A 15,209-nucleotide genomic window follows, 5' to 3' on the forward strand; every position below is an offset into this window, starting at 1 on the left:
CTGGAGAGATCTTGGAGCAGAACAGGTGAGAAACCAGCATATCTCAAATTAATTGGTTGTTGAGGCCATATACAGGTCTCAGCGGAGCTGTTTCAAATTTTTACTCTATTTGGGGAACCTGCAGTGTCTTGGATCTGTCAAGAGTTCAGCAATTGTAAATACAATGGGAGTCACGTGTGTGAATGGTTTACACATTGACGAAATGGAGAATAATGACTGACTGTTCAACCTGAGGCACAGAGTTGCTGTCCTGAAGTTGAATGGTTTGTATTTGAACACTGAACTCATAGAACTCCTGAGAGGGTGGTGAGGCTGTTGGCATCAAACGGACAGCAGTTGTAATCATGGCAAATGATTGGATGCCAGCTTAGGGGGCTAGATTCTAGCAGATTGTTCTGACATTGGAAGGTGAGTGAGGAGGAGCTTCAGCACACACATCCTCCTGGTCAGGCAAGCGTTGGATAACCACTATAAAGGCTTGAAAGGGGAAGAAGGTCTCACTCCAGGCATTGAGCACACCACCCAAGGAACCATTATGTGTGAATAACAAAGCACCAGGTCATAGGAGGCTGCTGCTATGTAGTTAGTCCAGGTCATATATATTCTGGACCACAATTAGCTGAAACCTTGCAGTCCCTGTGGTAGTCCCCAATCCTAAACCATCAAAATCAATGCAGCAACAAAATTTCAGGCATTTAGATCTCTCCAGGAAAGAGCTCTGCACTTGGATGGGATCTCGCAGCTAGCAGCTCCTCACGTTAACTGGCTAGTCATTGATGTTGCACTGCAATGGGTAGGGTACTCCATCTGTTTGAAACAGAGAGCCAGGGCAGACAGAAAAGGCATCAGATTTTGCACTAAAGGATTTCTTCCAGTCATTGAATGTCCCCAATAAGCCAGGAAGGCACAGACTAGCCGACCAGATCCATGAAAATAAAAGACCTCCACTCACTGAATATCCAGCTGCTCTTGTACCAACTTGAAAGGCAGCTGTCATGACTCAGTCATCCTACAAGAGTCGCACATCTTCAGGTGAACAACAAGAGGTTCTGGATGTTTTCTGGCAGCTCTGTTTAACAACATTGGAGGAAGCTCCTGGTGCCCATCCATAACCGGGCATGTAGAAAGATAACAGAGTCACAGAGCCAGGTGTTAACATTTACCTGCATTGAACAGGCCATTGGCATCTTAAAGAAGCACTCCTGTTACCTTGACTGCTCAGGTGGTGCCTTCCGTGAAAGCAAGCCAGAGTGCCTTGTATTGCAGTCATTTGTTGTGTGCTCTGCAACCAGTTTTACAAAGAAGCTGGAGTTGGATAAAGAGAAGGATCTGGAACATTAGTCTTCCTTGGAGGAGGATAGAGAGGAGGAACAAGAGGATCAAGCAGATACTTCACAGGTGCTGAGGGAATATAACCAGTTAAGGAATTCAGCTGTAAAATTCACTACTTCGGAGAGTGGCGGACATCAGAAATTGAGTAAATTTAAAGAGGAGATACAGATTTTTAATTAGTGATGGGTTAAAAGGTTATACAGCACAGGCAAGAAAATTGAATTGAGACACAGAGGAGATCATCCATAATCATACCGAATAACAGAGAAGGCCTAGGGAGTATAATTGCCCACTTCTTCTCCTACTTCTTATGTTCTTATATTGGTGGTGACTGATGCCCAGGCTTTCGGCAAAGATTGATAAGGCCATCATAGGTTCATAGGAATCACCAAGCTAACATGGCTGCAAGAGTCACACTAATTCAGCAATGGTTCACTACAGTGTCCCTCAGTACGTATTACAGATGATAATGTTACTCAGTCCCCAACAAAGAAAGAAGTCAGCTGGCAAACACACTGCTCTAAAGAATTTCTTTTTTCTCCAAGATGGGATTTCCACCACCAACAGTGTCCTGCGTCACAGGCCACAGACCGCATACACCCTGACCATTCCATTTTCAAGCAATAATACTACGCAAGTCTGATTGAGAACACAAGCAATTATTACAGAAAAAAAATGAACTGAAAAAACACTATCCAAGTAACCCACAAAGTGCAACAAACCTAAGGTATACACCCACTTGTACGTGGTGTTATATAATATGGGTAAGTACAAAATTACCTATCAACTGTAAAGTACCTGGTCATTCAATCCAAGTCCCTTTGAGGCCTCTTTGTGTCCTCCTAATAACTTACTGCAGGCAGCCACAGGCACGTGTGTCAACTTATGTAGGTAACTTTCTTAATTGCTGATTTGATCTCACTGAATTCAGTAAATGACTCATTTTCAAATTACATTTGCTAATTTCAACAGAGATTTTGTCCGTATTGACAGGGTTCCAGCTAAACATAGCCACTGGATATCAGGATAATAGTACTTTATAAAAATGGAATTAAGCCTGGAGCTTCAGATCAGTGGGAGCAGGTTGCTTTAGTCACCTTGTGATTAATAAAAGTGATGATAAACCAATGTGATGAATCAGTACGTACTGATGCAAAACCTTTCAAAGGTTAAAACTGACTAACCCAATGCGAATGAAGGGACAAGTCAGAAGAAAACAAAGCTTTCCTAGTACCTTATTTAAAACAAAAATGAGTCAAATGAGTAAGTGAAAAAAACTCCATGCTTAAAGTGACCCACTGCACTGACACTTGTAACATCATCACAGTCTCTGCCATTATGCGTTGGGAAAGTGAAAGGCGAGCTAAGTGCAATACTCCAACTCCCAGACAGCACTCGTACAACCTGCCAGACGCATGCGCGTGCAGCCATACCTCTCCCCTCCTCTGATGCCATGACGTCGGCATTCGATCCCTCTCACGCAAACGGAGACGGGCATCCGCCTGGTCCAATCGAAGTGGTACAATCGACGGCGCGAGGGGCAGGGGGTGGGAGAAGGTGGGATTTCCCGCACAACGTTCCAAATCGACGCGGTAGGTAATCGGCAGCCGTTGGTGGCAGCAACCGAGGAAGGGGAGGGGATAGGAGAGGAGTGTGATGAAGGGAAGGGCAATGTCTGTCAGTGCTGCTGTTTATACCCGTTTTATAGTTTAATCGCTTTTTTTTGAACCCCTTTCATTATATGCTTTGATAAACAAACCTTGTTCGGCTGGGGGAGTTTTATTTTTAATTTTCCGCAATGTGTTCCTGAGGGCAGAGTCAGTCGGCGGCGTCGCCTGCCGTCCTGGCCGTTTCCAGGAGGAGCTCCCAACAGCCGACGCTGTGCGCGTACCCGGTGCGTGCACGGCACCGCGCACGCACGGGTCGCGCGCCGGGGGCGCAAAAACAAAACAATTGAAGGGAAAAAAAAGACGAGGAGGAGGCGGCCCCGGAGAGAATCGAAGCTCGGGACGGAGAGAGAGAGAGAGAGAGAGAGTGAGGAGCCGGGAGTGGAGCCAGGGTCATGCGGCCTGCCTCAGGCATCCTGCCTGCGCCCCACTACCACGGCTACTGTTGACGGGCAGCCCTCCAGCCAGGCCGGGCCTCCCCTCTTTCCCCCCTTTCAAGGCAGAAGAGGAGAGGGAGGAGGAGGGGGGGGGGGGAAAGAAGGAAGAGGATCAAGAACCAGCAACAGGAGGAGGAAGCAGCAGCAGCAGCAGCAGCGACATGCTGGGGCCGGTTTGGGACTGTCCGGGCCTTCTCGCATCCACACTGAGCAGCTGCCAGCATTGAGCCTGATCCCCTGGGCTCTGCCGTCCAGGTAAACCTCTATCCGCCTTATCGCAAGCGTAACATTGTCCCTCTGTTCTCTATTCTTCCTTCTGCTCCCCCCCCCCCCCCCCCCAAGCCCTTGGAAGTGAGGGGGAGAGAGACATTTAAAACATGCCCCCACTCTTATCATAGGGGCTCGTCTTTGCCCATGTTGGGGTTGGGGAGAGCGACAACATTGTTCGAAGTGCTACATTGACGAGTGCTGATTCTTAACTCTTCTTCGCCCTCCAAATCTTCATCCATTTATGAGACTTGCTGTGATCAGGTCGGAAAGTGATCAATTTGTCACTGGTAACAAAGACATTTCAGTGAATAGAGAGGTGCTATTTAATATCGATGACACCATTCCGCAACACCACCAACCCCCCCCCGCAACCAACACACTTTTCAAGTGAGGAAATAGATGACTAGTTTAACAGCATTTTCATGTCCCTTGCTGAGACATGCTTATTCTGTAAAATTGGTAAATCAAACCTTTGTTCAAGAATTTCGTTTAACCCCTGTTTCTGTTGACCATTTAATGTTGTTTTGCATCTATGAATTATTGATTTCATTTTACACTGGTTGTTATAGATTTTTAGAGACAGTGTAAACTATTGATTTTGTGGGCAATGGAGCAGTTAATCTTGAATTTGAAAACCTTTATTTTTTTTTCTTTTTTTATATGCAGGTTTGTAAGTTTGTTTGCCAGAATCATGCAAACCACCTTTTTAACATTTGCGTAGCTAACATTAAGTGTGCTACTGATAAAGGTGTTGTTAATCCAATGTATTTTAGGTATTGTCTGATAAATGTTTTTCCTGCTCTTACAGTAAAGTCAGGGTATAATTAACTATCTGTTCATCCACCTGTTTAAGTATTAGTGTTTGCTCATTTTTAAGCTTTGGTGCAGCACTTTGAGTACTTAGGTCAAAAATGTGAGTATGATTTGAATTCACATTCTAAACCATAAGCTTGGAGGACCTGCTTGTGAAAAATGTTGGCATGATAATGCTGTCCCGCTTGTCGATCCATCTTTTGGAAGTGGTATTTGGTGAATATTGTTGGGATATGGTCAACAGGAAGAGGTGATTACTGTGTGATATTGTTGCTGGTCTATTAATCCAGAGATCCAGGTAATATTCTGGGGACCTGGATTCAAATCTCGCCATGGCAGGTAGTGGAATTTGAATTCAGTGACCATGACACCATTGTCAATGTTTGCTAGAACCAATCTAGTTTACCAATATCCCTTTAAGGAAGGAAATCTGCCACTCTTACCTGGTCTGGTCTACATGTGATTCCAGACCCACAACAATTTGGTTGACTCTAAATTAGATATGTTTATTGTGATGTAATGTTTGCTTCCCCTCCTTATTTCTTTCCTAGGTTGTTTACATTGTTTTATGCAGTCAATATCAAAAACAAGTCATGGGATAAGATATGCAGCAGGCAGCGATGTACTTTGTCAGTTGCTATAAGATTGCTACCCTTGGACTTGGGCAGGGAAAGATAATTATGCAACGAGAATGCAGTTCTTTTCTGTCACACTGTGGAATATGCTTTTTGTTTGTGTGTTCTTTGGTTTCTGAGGGAATGGTCCAATACAACCCTGTTCGTTGTTTCATAAGAGAAATCATCAATATGGTTAAAAACATTGGATTTGTACAAATGTTCTCTGTTAGGAACATAGGCCATTCATGTCCTTAAGCCTGTTGTGCCATTCAATGAGATCACCGCTGATCTATAGCCTAACTCCAAATACTTGTTTTGCAATTATAGGTATAATAAAAGATTGTTGTTGGAGCCTGTATTTTTATCAAATATATGTTGACTTGGATTTTGTGCCTAAACTGTTTACTGCAATGACAACTTTGTCAATCTCAGAATATTTTTGTAATAAAATTTGCCATTATATCTACTGCATTTGGAAAAATATCTTTTATCAAACTCGTTTTCTATAGGCTCTTGAGTGGTGGTAGGTGTATAGATCTTGGAAGAATCATAGAATCCCCACAGTGTGGAAACTGGCCCTTCGGCCCAACAAGCCCACACTGATCCTCGGAGCATCGCACCCAGACACCATTCCCCTATAACCCACCCAATCTACACATCCCTGAACACTATGGGCAATTTAACAAGGCCAGTCTACCTAGCCTGCACATCTTTTGACTGTGGGAGGAAACTGGAGTACCTGGAGGAAACCCACACAGATGCAGGGAAAATGTGCAAACTCCGCAGATTCAGGGTAGAATCAAACCGGCGCTGTGAGGCAGCAGTGCTAACCACTGTGTCACCATGCCACCCAACAAAAAGCTCACACAACATGTAGGTATGTTTGGTGCAGTTAAGAGATCAGGAGTGATGTCTTTTGAGTTCATTAGGCCTAATGTGACTTTTATGGAAATTGAGGTAAAACAAACTAAGTGAATAGTCTTGTTGAAATATGGTTCTATTGTAGGCTTATGGTTGTCATGATGGACCGAACCTGAAAATGAACTGTACCTTGTCTGGTGTATTAATTTCCTCGAATCAAGTAATCTGTGTGATTGTCCACTGCCCCCAAAACAAATTCCTTTTCCCCATTGACACTCGCATTTATTCCATTTTTCAAATAGTAATATTTGTCCATGTACAGGCGCTTGAGTCATGTCATGTTTGTGATTTTGCAGAACTTGATCAAAGCCGTGGGATATTACGTACTGGATAACAATGTAAATAATGTGGTATTTTAGTGGAGGCGTTGATAATCTCTAGGATGGGCCTGTCTCTTAGATGGTCTTATTTTTAAAAAGTTGTTTCAGTATGGCATTGCTCGCCAGACCAGCATTTATTGCCAATGAGGCAGTTCTGAGGAAGGGTCACTGGACCCTAAACGTTAACTCTGTTGTTTTTACTTCACAGATGCTGCCAGACCTGCTGAGCTTTTCCAGTTACTTCTGTTTTGCTCCTACATTTATTGCCCATTGGCATTTGATATTCAACCACATTGCCGCAGGTTTAGAGTCATGTATAGGTCAGACCAGGTGAGGCAGCTTCCTTCCGTAAAGGTATTATTGAATCAGATGGGTTTTTTTTTGACAATCAGCAGTATTTTCATAGTGATCATTAGACGCTTAATTCCAGATCTTTCTTTTTAATTCAAATCTAACAGTAGTAGAAAGTATAGTTTAATGTGACATTAGGTTACAGTTACATAGAAGTTTTGGAAATCTTTCAATGAAAAATTTCAAATGCAACGCAGACTGTAGAACTGCCCGGATATTGTGGTGGTCTTTGCTTAGATAATGGGAGAGGTGCTACAATTGATATGAATACATTTAGATTGAAGCAAAGTAAGTAGGGCAGATTTTACACTCCAAATACTATAGCAATCCAAGAATATATAAACGTGGACAGTAGAGGTTGGTTTAGCTGTTTCACTCTTGCTCTTGAATAACCTACAACGATGATATTGTGATTACCAATTGAAGAATATTTACTTGTATACACCAATGATAAGGGAGAAAATGGCCAGAAGCAAAAGTATAGCAAAAATATCCACTCGAGTATATCTTGAATATAGCCTCAGACAACATTACAATTCAGAAGTAATTAACTGAGGCAGTCTGGTATGAATTATTGTATATTCACACAAAATTAAAGTTAATACCAAGAACTACACCTAGTAAGGTGACCAAATTGAGCCATCTGTTCTGATGCTGCACTATTTCTGTTGTTTCAAAATGTACTTTTAAAAAATGTGTTTATGATGCAGCAGGAGCAGTGGTGCCAGAGGAGAAATGTGGTTACACTGTCTGATTGCTCTGCTGCGTCGCTCAGAATTCTCTAACTGGGTCAGCTTTTATCAGTTGAGCTCAGCTGATGCGAAAGCTTTATCTTTCAATTAGCAAAAGCTAATAGGTGGCTTTCTGTTTTATCTTTGCTGATCAGCATGGACAGATGCAAAATGTAATCTTTGTAGGGAGGCAGTAAGGTAATGCCAACACCTTTTGTTCAGTGCAGTTTGGACAACAAAAATAGCACTAAAGTCGCTGTGAGACTTCTTCATAGTTTTATGCCTGTTGCTACAAAAGTAATGTTGCCTTTAGTCAGGACAGTTTTGTTTTTACTTGAAATCTGTCTGTCTAGTTTAGTTTGGAGAGTTGAAATTACAATAGGATTTAAGACTGATTGGGTTAGCAACTTGGCTGGTGGAATGTGATTGTGAAAATTTAACCAGACTTTTGGCCTGCTCTGGTAGCAATAGCTTTTGATCGCTGGCTATTTTTTAACTCCACGTCAGAATCCCTTAGGGTTTCAGAGCCATATGTAACCTTAAACTGTGTTATTTCAACTGTAAGTGGCATCTTATCCTCGAACAAAGTACTGTAGAATGGAACAGAACTACACCTGCAGATCCAAACCATAAAATAATTGTTCAGTTGAATTTGTAAGAGAGAAATAGTTCATTTCCATGCCAGGTAAGTTGCAATCCAATTCACTGAATCAGTGGGTTGAAATTAACACAGTTCTTAAGGGTAAACAGAATAATTGTTTTCATCAGTGCAAGCCTTTTTTTAACGAACTTGATTAGTCATATATGAATTTGAGCATTACTGCTTCAATTCTTTGACACCTTTTTAAAACCAAGTCTTTAGCTGGTGATTATTCTGATTTTAGCTATTATGAGCTGAAATCAGAATCTATGTTTGTCATATTAGTTTTGCAATAACATCAAAATTTCCTGCGAGTGTAACACACAGGATAAGCTAGTGTTAATCAGGTGGTTTCTTAAAAATAAATTTAATTATACCAATTTGAGTTTTGCAAAATGGTCAGTTAAATTCTTATCACACAAATTATTAAGATGTTAGGATTACAGGATGGTTCAGTAATAAGCTTTAGGTTTTTTTTGTAAGACACAGACATGTTCATATAGCCAGGATATATTGTGTTGTCATGAATTGCCCTTGAGAGGTATTGGTGAACTGCCATCTTGACTTTTTGAACAGCTTTACTGATTACATAAAGAAGTTCCTGAAATTTGACCCAGTCATGAAGAGGAATCATGATACATTTTCAAGTTGGGATAGCATGTGACCTGAAGGGGAACGTATGTGGGTGCATTCCTGCTGTCTTTTCATTTTTAGCCACGTTTGGAAGGAACTGTTGAAGAAGCCTTGACAACTTGGTGAAACACATTTTGTAGATAGCACATGCTCTTTCAGGAGAGTGAGGTGTAAATCTGTTGGACTCCTTTGTCCTGGCGGTGTCAGGTTTCTTGAATTCATTTTTACATTGTGTACGTTTTCCATCTAGGTATCAGATGCTGAGTGTTTGCTTGCTTCCTTATGCCCTACATATGTAGTTAAAAATAAAATTTATATAGTATCTGTGTGATGAACTGTCACAAAGCATTTCAGAGGCACTATGAAGTAAAATTTATCATTCAGTCATAGAAGGCAATTTTAAGTGAGTTGACCAAAAGCCGGTTCAAAGAAGTAGGCTTATTGGCTAGTGAATACTGTTGTGGAAGTAAGATGACTGAAAACCTTATTAATTGGTTATATAAAGTGTATGATCTCACATTAAACAAATGTGACCAGCAACCTGTGTACAGTAACTACAACTTTAAAATGTTAAACATGATGTTAAATACATTATGAACAATATGCTTGTTCTCTTGGACATTATCTTTCAGCTGCTATGGAATGAAATACTGTTAATAAACTACATTTAGCTGTGTAGACTATTGTTTAATTTTGTCCTAATTGATATTTCAAAACTGTTAGGGTCAGTCAGTGTGGAAATGTGGATTCCAAAATGTTGTTAAGGACTGTGTGCATGCACAGCATTTCCTGTTAAGGTGTCAGGCAGATTATCTTGTGTAGCATTAATTTTGTATATTCCTAAGAACAAGTATCAGCTTTCTATAATCATGTGTGAGTTGTTTGTATGTATTCATTGAGAGAAAGGAAATTGTAACTGAGGTTTGGTTGGCAAATTATGAACAAGTTTCAGTTGTAGCCTTCAAAAAGCTCCTCTCTGTGTTTTATATTTTTGTTGATTAGGAACTTCTTTTTGCACATGATGTTATACCTAAACACCATGAATGTATTTCGGTTCAATTATATTTCTTGAGTTGGATTAGAAGAATTGCTATCATGACTGATGGTTATACTTGAATTTGTGTTAATACAATGCGATAGTATGTGGCAAATCATTTTTGACTTTTAGGCTTCCAACAATGCATAGAATTTGCTGCATAATGAATCTTAAACATCTCCTATAGACATACATCGAAAGAATTAATAATTGCTCTTAACCTTTGTCACACAAATGTTCCAAAGCAAGCAAACAGTACTGTAACTTGATAATTGTTGCTTCAACTTCATCAATCTTCTGCTTGCATTTTTGCTTGAGGTAATATTTTGTGTAAACAGTGCTGATGACCTAGTTGAGGAGGAACTGGCTGAGAAGTTGTTGTTGGTAACATTGCTCATGTTCTGAGTTGTATGCTGAATGTGTGCAATTTTTTATTCTAATGCTACTATTTTCAAAAAGCTTTATTAAAAATGATTTGAAGTGAACTGTAAGCATGTGAGGGATGGGTATCCCTAGAAATTTGCCGACAGACCAGTGCTTTGCTGTTAATGTTAGATGGGGATTTAAATATCTCTGGTTGCATGTTAAGTCATGGTGGTATATGTACATCCAGTAAAGAAACTAGGATTAACATTACTGATGGAAGAACTTAAGCTAAATTGCTCCAGTGCCTTGCCCATTTCTAATTCAGCTGCTTGACATTATGGTTTTTCAAGTTCAAAATCTCTTGGTACTGTTTAAAGTAATGGTAAGATTCCCTTTGAATTAGGATAATCAGTTTTTCTGAGTTATTGGTACTGATGGTGGAGGTAATGTTTTTGCCAACTTTGTTAGTTTGTTTACTTGTAACCACTATATCACAGAGCCTAATCCATAGATTTATGTGGAACTTCATTGAAAGTGGCCCAAAGGGAAGATTGTTAGTTGTTCTTGAAAACTTTAATTTGGGATTTTTTTAAAAATGGAATTGTTAACATTGGGTGATCAGGTGAATTCCCATTTTGTGGAATTTTGAGAGTTGTTTATTAAGTGTGATTGTTAGAGAATGTCCTCAATTGTCACCACAGCTGTGATGGAATTTGTCACAGCTGACAAAGTGAGAATAGAGCTTTCAAAACAGATTATGACATGTGGATTGGCCTGATATCTGAATGAGATGGAAGCTGTTAATAAAAAGAGTATTTTAAAAGTTTTGAACAGCTGTCTGTTTTTAATAATGTTGAGTTAAAACAGCATGATGGAAGTACTCACACTCCTGAGTGCTCCCTTCACTTTTGTACACAGATTTTCAGAAATAAATTCAAATTCACACACTTTGCAAAATAATTCTGCAGAATTTATTTAACACTCGGTGAGCTGGCAAAGAAATTAAATTGTTGTGAAAATAGTAAACTAAAGATAAATATGTAAATTCTTGTTTATAATAGCTATAATGTTTCATAAGTATTTTGCAATGTTGGGGAACAGACCTTTGTGAATTGTCAGGGAATTTGCAATCATGGTTTTATGATTACTAATCAATCATGCTTGGAAAATTGCTGGGAAATTCCATTTTAACTTTGTTAGTGCAAGTTCCCACCTGATACTTGATTTTCTAGAAAGCTAACACATCAACTTGCAAATAACATGAGTGTTTATTCCTGTAACTCCTGAACTTCATATTTTCTTTCTCTTATCTGATGTTGTGTTAAGGTCTTTCATGATTATATGAACTAACTAGCATATGGAGAGCGTGACTGGAATTCAGCAGTTAAATTATGCTTTCTTGTGTCTTATTGCACTTGACAGAATAGTGATATTCTGAGGCTTGTTGACACAGCACTGTTCCGCTAGTACTACTACTGATGGTGTTATTTCTATAATAACCAGGAGCCGTGTCCACTCTACATAGCTGCACTGAACTAGGTAGGCAACACTTAACAAAAAAAACTATTAAAGATAGTAATTACGTCAGCTTTTAAGTTATTGACTGAATTCAGGAAAGTTGATTAGCCACCAGAATGAAATATGTTGTAAAACAAAATTTGATACTGCCCTCCCCACTATGTGTAATGGCATTTCTGTCACTCATAGATATGAAACCTCAAGTCCTATTTCAGTACAAAGAATGCATATTATACCCTCAATATTTATTGTACTTGTAAAATCTGAAACTTAATATGGAGCACGTTCGTAAAATTTAGTTGCTGTCTTAATCTTTTTTCTTCTGCACTTTTTGGTAGGTTTGCTGCTCTAATCGTTGCTTTTCCAGCTGCAATTGATTAGTTAGCATTGTTGGATTGTCCATATTCGGGATTTCTAAATGTCAGTCGGTTGAAAAGTTGCAATCTTTTGGTGCTTGGTGCATATGCAGTTAATGCAGACTTTGCCACACTGGTCTGGAATTTCTCAAATGTTCCACTTACTGGCACTTGGTGAAACTGCCATTTGTGTAACCATAACATATTATTTAGAGGTCATGCAGAAGAAGTGAATTGGCTGTACTTAATTCCTGTGCTTGTAGCTATTTTAGTCTCTGTCTATAAAGGTTATAAGCAGTTTTAATCAGCACAGTCTTGAGGATGCAGTGCATTAAAAGGCAGCATGTGTAAAGCTAGTAGGCAAAGTAGAACCAACAATAGCATGATGTCTTATTACAGTACTTAAATGTGGAAAGACTGAAGCCATTATCTTCAGTTTCATCCTCTAGCTCTGCTTCCTCACCACTGATTCTGTCCTTTTCCTGGCTAGCGTGAGGTTGAATTAGACTGCTTCTAACCTTGATGACATGTTTGACCTCAAGACGACATTGCAAGCACACGTTGCAACCATTGGTAAGATCACCTATATTTTCAACTCTATAACATTGCCTGTCTTTCACCTTGCATTAGTTTTTCTGCTGCTGAAGCCCTCCTGAGTGCCTTTGTTTCCTTCATGTCTGACAATGTTAAAGCACTTCAGGCTTGTCTTAATAGATCGTCCAAAATTCTGCCCATGTTGTAACTTGCAGTGCATGCATTAGCCATGATCCCAATGCTGGCATTAAACAGTGCCTCAGTATGTCTCCTTATGTGGCTTTGAATCCTTTTTTGTTTAATATTGTCTCCGAAGAGCCTTGACATGGTCTGTTACTTTAGAAACGCTATTTAAATTGAAGTTGTTGGTGTTTTTCAGGCTTGATTATTTCTGAAAAACAGGTCAATAAAATTGTTTATGTAAAGTCTATTTGATCTGTTGAAACATCTCTCTTGCCTCCAGCTTGCCTAACCTAGTGTTCATTTATGTTTTGGATATCCTTAATGCCATTGGCTCTTCTACTTGATTAGCGTTTGGATCAAACTATCATTTTTAGAAAACAAAATGCAATCAATTTTAATCTGATACTAAATGAACTAAATTACAATTGTATGATATTCAACTTTTGAGTCAAATCAATGGGTTCATGCTTAATCTGTGCAAATAACCTGGATTTACTCCAGGTATTGACCGATCACTGAATTAATAAGGTACTTTCCTTTTAGAAAAAAACCTTAAACTGAAATTCTGCTTCTCTATTTTGTGGGTGCAAGTGGATGTTGACCATTCCATCGTACTGTTCAAAGAAGGATAGGGAGTCTCTAGCATTCTGGTCAGAACTCCTTCCTTCTTCAACAGTGAAGAAATATTAATATATTTTTGTCCTTGGCTGAGTGCTCCGAATGTTTTGAAGTGGAGTCTTCACAATTTGCCTAACAGTTTGAGTTAGTCATGACTAATAGAATCTAAAGCTCCAGTAGAATAACTGCGGATCTCTTCCCATTGACATAAATGAATGTGGAAATGCTGATTGTATGATTTTGTTGAAGAGTAAACTATTCAAATCAGCAACCTTTGGAGGAACAAAAATTAAAATTCAGTTTTCTGGAATTTGATAGCAGGGGATGGAGAGCTTCTACATAGCATCTGCCACACTTGTATAGCTTTGCAGCTCTCATGTGTCATGACACTTTCCCTCCCAGTATCTAGCAAGGAATGTGGGAGATTTTGACATATACTTTTCCACTCTGGGTGGGTTGAAATGCTTGGTGGTTGGCTAAATCTCTTAGAGAGAATTGAGTCACAGGGAAGTTATAAGTAAACAAAACAGTGACATAAATACTATTAGAAAATTGCCCAGAAAAAGTTACACCTGTGTTCTTAATCCCATGCATATTAAAACTGAATGGAATTAACTTGTACAATTATTAAATTCAAATGTTATGCAATATTAAAAAACACATAATGCACAGTTGAGTTAACTTAAGGATGAAGCACCATTTTCCTGTGTAATGCAGAATGTATAGATGTTTATTAATAGCTTTCTTTGATATTTATACAGGTTTCAACTGGAAAGTAGGGCAGATTGATCTTGGTGACTTCAAGGAAGGGCGCAGAAGCGGCAGTAACCTTGATATAGTTCTGGAACCATCATACTTAAGAAAGGAACCCACTACTGTGTTGCAGGCATCATTCTTGTTGAATAAGAAGCTGACTTGGAGGTGGAGTTGCTTGGATTTGAAGCAGTACTTACCGTGGGGGAAGGCTTTGTGCTGTGAATCTGGTCTGGGAAAAACTGGCTTGTGTGCATGGATTTGAGAACTGGGCAAAGTCTGGCTACTTAAGGAACTTTGTTGTGACAAGAGCTGCGGGTTGGGTGTGGTGGCATGACTGCTGCTTGTACAAGGTGGGTGTGTCTTCTGTCATGTGAGGAGTTTAGTTTTATAAGTCTGCATGTCTTTGGGACAAGTGTTAAGATCAGCTGATAGTGAAAAGACCTTTGGGAATGAACAGGGAATTTATAGTGACTAGAGGGCTCTTGTGGCACAGATATATTGTCCCTACTTCAGGGCAAGAAGGCCTGGGTTCAAGTCCCACCTACCGCAGAGATGTAGTCATGACATGTCTAAACAGTTTGGTTTTAGAATATCTGTCATTGCTTAATGTTGCACAATGTCAATAAATGGAGACTTGTGTATAATGGTACTGTTAGGCCATGATGGAACTGCTGATGTTTTATAATTTTTTTGAATCTGTATATCTAATCGGCAATAATAGCATGAACTCTGATAGGCAGGCACATCTTCATTAAGAATTCTAAAACATGTAGTGCATAGTGAATTATTCTGCAGCTTTGTGTGATTTGAGTGCCCATTTACACAATTTGTGGCTTCCTCAGGGTAATGAGACATGTAAGCATACCAATCGATTGAAATTCAAACAGATTTTTCTCCCAGTTTTCTTTTAAAACATGTGCCACTTTGAAGCCTCTGCATTATATTCTGTGCCTTTCTTGGTTCATTAAGTATTTTGTTTTTTGATCCTGTGAGCCAGGCTGACTACTTATGAATACATATACATTCAAAAACCTGAGAAATTGATTGTTTATGAAAGTGCTAAAATTGCCTGTGAAGTGTTTGAAATAAGAACAGAATGTGCAGAAAATG

At 39.5% G+C, this 15,209-nt stretch overlaps 1 protein-coding gene across 6 annotated transcripts in view; it reads left to right on the forward strand.

Moving 5' to 3' along the window:
* The first annotated feature begins 2,939 nt into the window (after positions 1–2,939).
* The window catches only part of LOC125462994 (homeodomain-interacting protein kinase 1-like), a 121,580-nt gene continuing 109,310 nt past the window's right edge, over positions 2,940–15,209 (forward strand). For 4 of the 6 annotated variants that reach the window (XM_048553578.2, XM_048553581.2, XM_048553582.2 and 1 more), the window contains exon 1: positions 2,940–3,691. The gene's annotated coding sequence lies outside the window, so the exon portion shown is untranslated. Of the gene's footprint in view, positions 3,692–12,483; positions 12,582–14,104; positions 14,450–15,209 lie in introns of those variants that run through there. The other 2 variants (XM_048553580.2, XM_048553579.2) reach the window with 2 other exon arrangements.

Source organism: Stegostoma tigrinum, chromosome 21 (assembly GCF_030684315.1).
Source record: "Stegostoma tigrinum isolate sSteTig4 chromosome 21, sSteTig4.hap1, whole genome shotgun sequence".
Taxonomy (NCBI): Eukaryota; Metazoa; Chordata; class Chondrichthyes; order Orectolobiformes; family Stegostomatidae; genus Stegostoma; species Stegostoma tigrinum.